A 10810-nucleotide genomic window follows, 5' to 3' on the forward strand; every position below is an offset into this window, starting at 1 on the left:
TAGTATTACTGAAGGCAGCCTCCTTTCATCTATATATTAACGTGGCAATGTTTATCACCTTCTTAGCCAAGCAAAGCTTTTATCAGGCTCAGCTAACAGCTTGCATTAGCCTCTTTCAGGAACTTGCCACATTGCCTATAAACTGACATGCTGCAGAGTCAGCCCCAGCAATAGTCCAAAACAGTGGGACTCTTTTTGATGATTTCAAAATGGATAGTTTAGTTAGCCCCAGGCCAGATAAATTCACTAAGTTGCCTGTTTGGCAATGGAGGGGAGAGTTACCAGCAAAGTAGGCTGACCCTTCTGTGGGCAGAATGAATATTTTGCTAATGTTTAGAAGAATTCCTTTTGTAAGCATCAAAGAAGAACTTTAATAAGGATTAAGTGTCTGAGCTTCCTTAGCATTATTCTGTTCCAAGACCCAAAAAGGAAAATAACCTCCCAAAATGGTAAAAACTGCTTGTATATTTAGAATTCTCTGATTAAAGACCTAATGAAAAGATTCTATAGCGTTTGCGTCATCGTAAGTTAAATCTTCATCTGCCACCCAGCTGATGCCTGCCTTTCTGTGAGTGAAATCAGAAACGGCTATTCTTTAATAAATGCTTTGAGTCTGAAAGTCAGAAAGTGATTTATGAAACACCCAGGTGAAGGGAGACTACAAGTCCCTTTGCCTTTTAGTTTTCAAGCAATACTGGTTTCAGTAACTGCTCTGATGTAATTATTGCTAACATTTACATTTTTATTAAACCGAAAATGCTAACTGTGAATGCCAGATGCCAGATGTCAGAAGCCTTATTTTACGTAATTGTCCAAACGCAGACGTCTCTAGGCCAGGCGCTGTGAAGGCCCCACAACTTCACAGCTGGGATAATTCTATGGGAGGTGTCACAGGACTGGGTACAACCGGGTCTACAGCTTCTGAAACAAACTGAAGGACGTTTTCTTAAACCTGAGAGGCACTGGTCTGAGGAAGTGTCTTGGTTCTGATAGAGACTAGCTACACTGGGCAAACCTCCCCTGGCTTCACTTACTTCTGTCTTCACTCTCCATCACATTTGAGGATACATATCAATATATATGAAACATATATCAATATATAAATTTAGCATTTCTGATGTCTTTAAAATGTGTTCCATTATAATCTGTATAATTTTTTGAGAAGGGAATTGTCTACATATGAAGAAAAAAGAGACAAAGCTCATTGGGCACTAATGAATATAAGTGAGCTTATACAGTTTCAAAAGTCTGTTATGCAAAGCATTAGTGAATCTTGGGGAAAAGATAAATGACATATATTAAATGTTTATGTGCCACACATCTAATTCTTAAAATTCCTCATCTATGCCCCACAAAAACTGAGAGGGCCGAGTGCAGTGGCTCACGCCTGTAATCTCAGGACTTTGGGAGGCTGAGGCGGGTGGATCACTTGAGGTCAGGAGTTCGAGACCAGCCTGGCCAAAATGGTGAAACCCCGTCTCTACTAAAAATACAAAAATTTGCTGGGTGTGGTGGCAGGTGACTGTAATCCCAGCTACTCGGGAGGCTGAGGCAGGAGAATCACTTGAACCTGGGAGGTGGAGGTTGCAGTGAGCCAAGATCATGCCACAGCACTCCAGCCTGGGTGACAGAACGAGACTCAGTCTCAAAAAAGAAAAAGAAATACTGAGAGGCAGGCACTGTTATCCCCTATTTGCATCTGAGGCTAAGAGAAGTTAAGGAACTTATCCAAGGTCAACATCTAGTAAACAGCAGGACCAAGATTTTAACTCAGAGCTACTCTAACTCCAAAGCTCCATCTGTCGTTTTCTCCCGACTCTTTGTTTCTTTGGAAACAGTTAAGGCTTTTTCTGTGAACCCCACATCTCTCTGAGTCTGTGGCACTTTTAAAGAACCCATTCATCAGAGAGATGCAATAAACTCTACTGATATGATTTCTAGAAAACTGACTACTAAATAAGAGTAGTTCAGAGTCCCAGAAAAGCTGTCTTGTGAACACTCAGGAAATTATCACAGAATTTATTTTAATTTTCAGAATTAAAAAAATAACTATTAGGTCAGGTGTGGTGGCTCACACCTGTAATCCCACCACTTTGGGAGGCTGAGGCAGGCGGATCACCTGAGGTTGGGAGTTCAAGACCAGCCTGACCAACATGGAGAAACCCAGTCTTTGCTAAAAATACAAAAAAATTAGCCGGGCATGGTGGCACATGCCTTTAATCCCAGCTACTTGGGAGGCTGAGGCAGGAGAAGCGCTTGAACCCGGGAGGCAGAGGTTGCGGTGAGCCGAGATCGCGCCATTGCACTCCAGCCTGGGCAACAAGAGTGAAACTCCATCTCAAAAATAAATAAATGTATAAATAAATAAATTGATTAAATAACTATTAAAGTCAACATTGTAGAAGGCTGGGGGGTTTTCATGTGAAAACTCCCAAAATGAAGATGAGGGGGACAGGCAGAATTCCAGTCATTTCATTACCCTCCAAAGCTCTAACCACAGGGATGAGTCCTCTGCAAGTTCTTAGTGGTGCATGAGTTAAGAGTGTCTCCTTTTTAGTGTTCATGTCTTAGTTGAATCACCTTTGCATAATATCTGCAATGAGCCAGGCCCTGTGCTGATCATGTTAAGTACATTTTATCTTCTCTTGAAAGCAGTCCAGGGAAGGAAAGCAACATGCCTGAGGTCACACTTAGTACACAAATCTCCCAGTTACCTTTGGAGGTAGCATTGCTACTCCAAAGTAACATCTTTCTTGCAGGAACTGCTAAACAGCCTTCCAGTTGATCTTCCTGCTTCAAAACGCTCGTGCCTTTCTGTTGTGCACATATCAGCAAGATTAATCTATTGAAAACACAAATCACATACTAACCACCCCCTGTGTAAAAGCGTCCCATGGCTTCTCATCACCCTCTGTGAATCCCAGCCTCCTCAGCAGCTGTGGTTACCTGTCTCCCTCACCTCACCCTCCATTGCTTCCCCTTGCTCCACTGGCCCTTGGCACATGGCTTGCTTTCTTTCCTTAAACTCACCAAGCTCACTCTACACTCTGGCTCTTGCCCTTGCTGCCCACTCTGTGTGGACTTCCCACAGACCTCTGGATGGTAAGCTGTTTGTCACCACCCAGGTCTCAGCTTCTTGGCTAGTACTTTTGTGAGCACATTAGCTAAGTAGCCACCTCCCACTCCTACCACCACTCCTTCACACTTGCCTCTCACCCTGTATTATTTTCTTTACAACTTATTAGATTTTTTTCTTTGTCTCCTATCACTAGAGTAACAGCACAAGAGAATAAACTTTGCTTTACTCTTTGTTATATTCGCAGAGCTTTGAACAGTGCCTAACATGTAGTATGCATTTAATACATACTTGTTCAATGAATAAATAAAATTAGCCTTTCAACCCAAATCTATCTAAAGACAAAGCCCACACTTTGACCACAAACATGCTGCAATTTTTTATTGAATTCTTAAGATGGATTCAGTCCTGGGATAGGCATACTGCCGAGTACACAGGAAAACATCTGCTCCCTCCCTTCAAGATGTTTATAACTTAGTCGTGATGCCAGACTCATTTATTCTTGAGATAACGAATACAGTAAGTGCTGAGTGAAGAGAAATGTATCAGAAGGCACCAGAATGTAGAAAAGAGTGGTCAGTGAAGATCCAGGTGGTCCTTATAGGGCCTTCTAGAGCTGAGAAACTTGATAGGAGCCTTTTATGGTGGATGCCAGTTAGGGGGAAGGTAAGACTGTCAGGTCTTGGATGAGACTTAGAGGATCAGTGAGTTTATCCAGGAAAGAGTCATTAATGACATGTGTTTTAGGGCATTCCAGAGAGGGACATTTGCTAGATACTTTTTTCTGGAAAAAAAGCCTCACTCTTTACTTACAAATATAGTTTTATGGGAAAACAACGCGGGCAAGAGAAGAGGAAAGGAGGAGAGAGAAAGCAAGGCAGTGAGGTTTCTTCTTTTTCACTCTGGCCGTGGTTGTGGTAGGGGCAAGATGGATCGAGACTGGCACACAGTGAGTGCCAGATAATTATTGGCCCACTTACTCTTGAAGGTCTCCTCTGTGGGACTTGCCTGGAATTCCATGTTTTCTCCAGAAATAAATGGCCAACTGTGGGACTTAGGAGGCTACCTCTTTAGGGCCAGCAGTAAGGCAAAGCTGCTGTGCGGCATAATCTGCCCAAGTGATTGGACTGCATAGACCCTTGGCCATTGGAAGAGACTGCACCATCCCAGAGTTTCTCAGAGGGCCACAGCTGACCATCATGAGGATTGCTCCTATCATGGCTCCCAGTGAAGGACAGAGCAAGGAGACCCCTGAGAACCAAATTTCCAGCCAGTGAAGATGACTTACTATGCTCAGAATTAACATTCATCCATCCACCCCCCATCCATCCATTCAGGAAGCAAATACTCTAGGCCAAGAATCTTGCAAACTGTAGGAGCTATCATAAGGGTTAGATAGTTTCATTTCCTTGAGGAACTCATGGTCTACTCATAAAGAAAACCATACGCCGTTAGTTTCTTAACTCTACCCATGTTTCCAGGGCAGAGTTGAATAAAAGATTTATCACATACCCAGGTGTGGCCACAAAACCACACCACACCAAACCAAAACACTCCATGAAGGGAAAGACTAATTAACCTTCCCACCCCCAACCCCTCAAGCCCTTCCCAGAAAGGTGATAATGAAAGATTTGGTCTCTACTGAGCCACAACGGGATTTGCATTTTAAAGTTTGACAGATCTTTATAGGCCTTTTGATCTCTTTTCTGCTGTCTACCCACCCCAGCCTTGCTGCCTCGTCCCAAACACCCCTCAGTTCTCTACCCTGTACAAGCTATAAGCTTCAGAAATGATGGTCCCAGGTCCAGAGGCCTCTAGGATATGTGCCCTGGTGTAATGTGCTCCTAGCCGTATAGCTCCTGTTTATTTAATACCAACTGTATATCAAGTACTTTTCTTCCTAACCTGCACAATCACCCTGCAAGGTTCATATTATTTACCTTTTTTCAAGTGAGGAGGAAAATGAGGCTTGGAGGTTAAATAACCTGCTCCAAATCACTAATAAAAAGTAGGAGCGACAGAACTAAAACCTAGGTCTGTGCACCGTCAAACCTATAACCTTTTCATTAAGCCACGCTGACTCCAATAGACAATACTGGTTATTGAAGGCTATCGTAACTAAGATCCTTCTTGGAAAAGGTAATCCTACATTCCAGTTTTCTTGCAGGTATTATTCTGGAAATAGCCCAATAAACGTCACAGTTTGATTTACTCGAGGACAGACTTGCAGCTGTCTTTTCTTTTAGAGCTCTTCTTGAGCTCTGACTTTTTCCTCTCTTTCTACTCATCTTTCGCACAGAGTACTGCAGCCCGACAGCTGCATGTCTTGGTTTGGGACCGTCATCTGCAGCCTCCTGGGCTCTGTGGAACAGTCTCGCCAACCCAGAGAAAGCCTATTGGAAACAAACTCAGAGTCTCAGATACTTACATTTTTGGAGCTGGAGGGAACCCAGAAAGCCATCTAAAACTGAGTTTCAGAGAATGACTAGTGCAAAATAACTGGTATCAGATTTACTAAAATACCACAGCTTTGCTATGTTAAAGTAAAAGAAGGAAACAAGTCACATTAACGAATATTTCAGTGTGCCGGGTGCTTTATCTCATTTAATCTTCACTACAACCCAGTGAGGTAAAATTATTACTATCCTTATGCTCCAGATGAGCCCTGACTCAGACAAATAACTGACTCTACAGTGATAGCTGGCAAGACCAGGACCTCAGGTAACGGCAGAGAGCACACACCCTCTCCCACACCGTGCAGTGGGCGTGAAAAGGCACACAACCAATATGCTGGCTGGTGACTGACTGGCTTATGAAATTCGCTCCTGCACCGAAGAGCAAATCATTTTGCACTCTTAATGAGGCCATGCCTGTAACCTAAATTCATCTGGCATTCACAACCTGAGTCATACTTTGACCAAGAGGGCCCCTGAAAAATGGGGGCTACAGCCTCTGACTACAGCCTCTCCTAAAACGTTCTGAGTGTGTGTTACCAGTTAGAAGATTCTGCAAGTCCCTTTCCTCCTTGGAAAGTCCATCCCCCACCCTCAAAGAGGGGGCCTTAGAAGTGCCAAATTGGGAGCCATAAGAAAGCCGCTGCTGGCTGCTAAGTTGTCCTGTCGAGGTTGAGAGATCAGGTTCAAAGCTCCAGCCGCAGTCTCCCTGCCCCCTCTCCCCACCCCACCTCCTGTCCAGAGAGGGAATGGTCCTTCCCATCCCCCACTATCATTTCTTGTAAAAACTTCTGGATTGTGCTCAGCTGGGGGTCATACAGGGAGCTCAAGGCATCCTTTCTGCTCTCTGCAGATCGACCCCAACCTCAGAGAGGAAGCTCTTGGGAAAGTTTCTCTCTAGGAAGAATGGCTACAGATGCAGAAATCTTCCCTCCTTAGCACCCAGCATAGATTTTGGTGTGGATTGGGCTGCTCCTAAGAAAGCTGTTTTCTCAGTGATTCTCTGTCAACCATGCAGCTGGGGTTCCAGCATTCAAAACAACAGGGGTGGGAGGTAATGCTGGGCCTGTGGCTTCAAATCTTACCCAGCAAGCCCTGGCCAATTGTTCTTTATGGTACAACTCACAATCCATTTCTATTATAGCATTTTTCTTGACTATCTGTCCATACTAACCTCATTCTTCTCAGAAAGGATATATACCCACATATAACTATCGTGAGACCAGACTGTTCCTGAATGGCATTTGAATTGTGCCTTGGGGGACACCTTGACCTCCTACCTAAGGAAACTTTTCTGCATCCTGATATTCCCCATTCTGGAGCATATAGTTTACCTGCTAATGACAGTTACTAAAGATCCTTACCTGGCATAATTTCGCTAGCATGCCAGTTGGGGAGCAAGCACTCCTATTAGGAAACACTCATCTTCGTTATTAATCCCTTCTGTAGCTCAGCCTTTTTAGATCTAGATCTCTAAATCTTCCCATGTCTATAGATCCTATATCTATAGAACTATATATCCTAGACCTATAGATCTAGACCTATATCTCCATATCTTCTCACCAGTAAAATTTATGTGGGCACATACACCATTTTTGTTGCATGCCTGAAGCTCATTCCTGATCTCTCTCACGCTGACTTCTGTTCTAGACAGTGAGCTCTCTGGCACAGGGACCTTGTCTGGTTCCCTGTATGCCTCCAGCACATAATGGGGTTTCTGCTCCCGTGAAGAAGCTAGGTACCCTCTGCCACAGTAAGAATGGCACCGAGTGATTGCACAACTCAAATTGAGCTCCAAGGTTGCACTCAGGGCAGAAATGAGAGAGGGTAGGACGATGAGTTTGACCAGCATTGAAAAGGGAAACACCTTGGGAAGGAACAGCCTGTACTGGATCAGGTGCCAGGTAAGTAATCCTGGGGATTATAAACCTCTAAAGCAACTGCTCTCAAATTTAGCCTTCCTAGAACTCATCTAAAGAGTCTGTTATAAAAACAAATTACTGGGTTCCACCCCCCTGGATTCGGATTCAGTGGTCTTCGGACCACACTTACAGAAACTCTGCTGTAGATGGGAGAGAGATGTAGAGGGCTGCAGAAGAAAAGGAGAGAAGAAAATAATGGTGTTTTTTTGAGTATAGACTCACAAACCACACGCAGTCAGGATAACAAACTCTCTCCCCATCTGTCCCCCTCTCTGTCATTCTTTCTTCCTCCTTTTAATACCGTAGTGATAAAAAGCTTTTGAAAGTATAAAAAGCTTTTGATCACTGTCCAGAGTGATCAAATATAAGCCTGTGGCAAATTTTTTCTTTTTCTTTTTTTTTTGGAGGTGGGGAATCAGTACTCCTGGCAGAGGCCTGTCACTTTGTATGCAGGGAGGGCCATTTAACAAGTAACTTAGGTAGTAACTGAAGAAAGTACAAACCTACAAAGTCCTCCTTGTTCTGCCTCCACAGGGGAAATGGCTGACCCACCTAGGAGCCCACGGCAAGCTCTGCATTTCAGGTGCTTCCTGCTCAGTGCTTCTCCTCAAAGAACATACAAGGACAGGAGGTACCATGGCTACCTGTCGCTGTGGATTATGGAAAGCCCACTGAGGCTGGCCTCTCAAGGCCCAAAGATGACCATCTGCACCCAGCATTTCCAAACACAGTTTCCCAGACTGGGATCAAATGAGCTATAAGACAATTGCTTGAAGAACTCTGGACAAGGATGTCTGGGCCTCACCCCAGTGACTCTTGGCTCATGAGATCTGAGACAAACTCAGGAATCTGTACCAGGTAATAATGATGGGCAATTGGATTTGGAAACCAAATCCAACTGGAGGACAACAGCATCACAGAATCTGTTTGGGTCCTCCAGCTGGCCGAGGTCAAAATCCCCATCCTACATCTGGGTAAAAGGCCTCCAGGCCTTTTTCCTACAATCCTATATGTCAAGATCCAGTTCTGATGCCATTCTTTTCCAGGAAGTTTTTCAGGGTCTACCAAGTGAAATTATTTCTCCCTTCTTTCTCCTCCCACAACATATTTTCAGTGTCTTTATAATACTTTATAGCATCACCCCTCTCCTCATATAACATTTATCCAACACCATTGTGCAATAGAAATATAATGCCAACCGATTCCTCAAGGATCTAGAACTAGAAATACCATTTGACCCAGCCATCCCATTACTGGGTATATACCCAAAGGATTATAAATCATGCTGCTATAAAGACACATGCACACGTATGTTTATTGTGGCACTATTCACAATAGCAAAGACTTGGAACCAACCTAAATGTCCATCAGTGATAGACTGAATTAAGAAAATGTGGCACACATACACCGTGGAATACTATGCAGCCATTTAAAAAAAAAAGGATGAGTTCATGTCCTTTGTAGGGACATGGATGAAGCTGGAAACCATAATTCTCAGCAAACTATCGCAGGGACAAAAACCAAACACTGCATGTTCTAACTCATAGGTGGGAATTCAACAATGAGAACACTTGGACACAGGAAGGGGAACATAACACACCGGGGCCTGTCGTGGGGTGGGGGAAAGGGGGAGGGATAGCATTAGGAGATATACCTAATGTAAATGATGAGTTGATGGGTGCAGCACACCAACATGGCACATGTATACATATGTAACAAACCTGCAAGTTGTGCACATATACCGTAGAAATTAAAGTATAATAAAAAAAAAGAAATATAATGCCAGCCATATATCTTTACTTTTCTGTTAGCCACACTTTAAAAAAATAAAAATAAACAGGTGAAATTAATTTCATAGTGTATTTGATTTAACACAATATTTCAAAATGTTATTTCAACATGTAATCAATACAAAAATCATGAGTGAGATATTTTATGTTTTTGTTTGTTTTGTTTTGTTGTCTTCCTTTTTATTTCTTTTGAAATTTTTTTCTTTCTATGTAGTTTTAAAATCTTTTTTATGATATTTTACATTTTTTATCTTTACTAAGTATTTGAAATCTAGTGTGTATTATACACTTGCATCACATCTCAGCCTTGATACTTCATTTCACATGTTAAATCACCACACGTGGCCAGTGGATGCCATGTGGGAGAGCACAGTACTGGCTTTTGAGGTCACGTCTGTGACTTTTGCCTCTGGATCCTCAGACTGAGCACAGTCCCTTCCAAAGAGTCTCCATTGGTGTTCTTGTTTGGCTAGCTATTTTAAAGCTCAGGATCTTAAGAGATAAGAGTAGGGAAGAGATACAACAGTTTTAAGGAGGGTGAAGCTGGCTGGGCATGGTGGCTCATGCCTGTAATCCCAGCATTTTGGGAGGCTGAGGAGGATGGATCACCTGAGGTCAGGAGTTCGAGACCAGCCTGCCCAACGTGGTGAAACCCTGTCTCTATTAAAAATACAAAAATTAGCCGGGCAGTGGTGGCACGTGCCTGTAGTCCCAACTACTCAGGAGGCTGAGACAAAAGAACTGCTTGAACCTAGGAGACAGAGGTTGCAGTGAGCCGAGACCATGCCACTGCACTACAGCCTGGGTGACAGAGCAAGACTCTGTCTCAAAATAATAATAGTAATAATAATAATAATAATAATAATAATAATAATAAAATGGAGGGCGAAGCCATCCAGAGCAGGCTTCCTGTGAGAGGAGTTGAGTGGGAAGATGTTCAGCACAGGATGCTGTGGGGAGCAGAAAATGCCAATCAGGCCAAAGAGGCAGGTGCCTGCTACCTCCTCCATCCTGCATGGCAGGACTGGATGCTGTAGACACAGGTAATGGTGGCTCTGAGCCACATGTTCTGCCTGCTTTATGCAGGTTGCCTTGAGCCACCCGGAGAATACTGGCTGCCAAAGGATTTGATTACGATGTAATGTGATCACTTAAATCTCTAAAAAACAGCTGCAGCCAGAATGTATTTTCAGCAAAGATGTCTTCTGAAAACAAGTTGTGCCAGTTCACACTCTGGCCAAGGCTTCCCAAGAGAGTTCATTGATTGGCTTACCTCATCATTCAACCATAATTGGTTCAATTAGGAAAAAGGACGATCACTTTCGCCAATACAGAATTGCCTCCAAGGTAGTGCCCACAGATGTAAGGTTCTCCGAGGTAGCTTTTCGGGAAACAGACATCTCCTGAGAAAACCTGAGTTTCAGCCTTGTTTCCTAGATCCTCTGAGGTCAAATAATCAGCATACAGAGCAGCAAGTACTAGAGTTTGGAACTCCCCAAGCTGGTTGTCACCAGCAGTGTAATGCTTTCCACCTCAACACCTAAGGAGGATCAAACCCTGGGTTGGACC

This window comes from Nomascus leucogenys, chromosome 19 (assembly GCF_006542625.1).
Source record: "Nomascus leucogenys isolate Asia chromosome 19, Asia_NLE_v1, whole genome shotgun sequence".
In the NCBI taxonomy this organism is placed as follows: Eukaryota; Metazoa; Chordata; class Mammalia; order Primates; family Hylobatidae; genus Nomascus; species Nomascus leucogenys.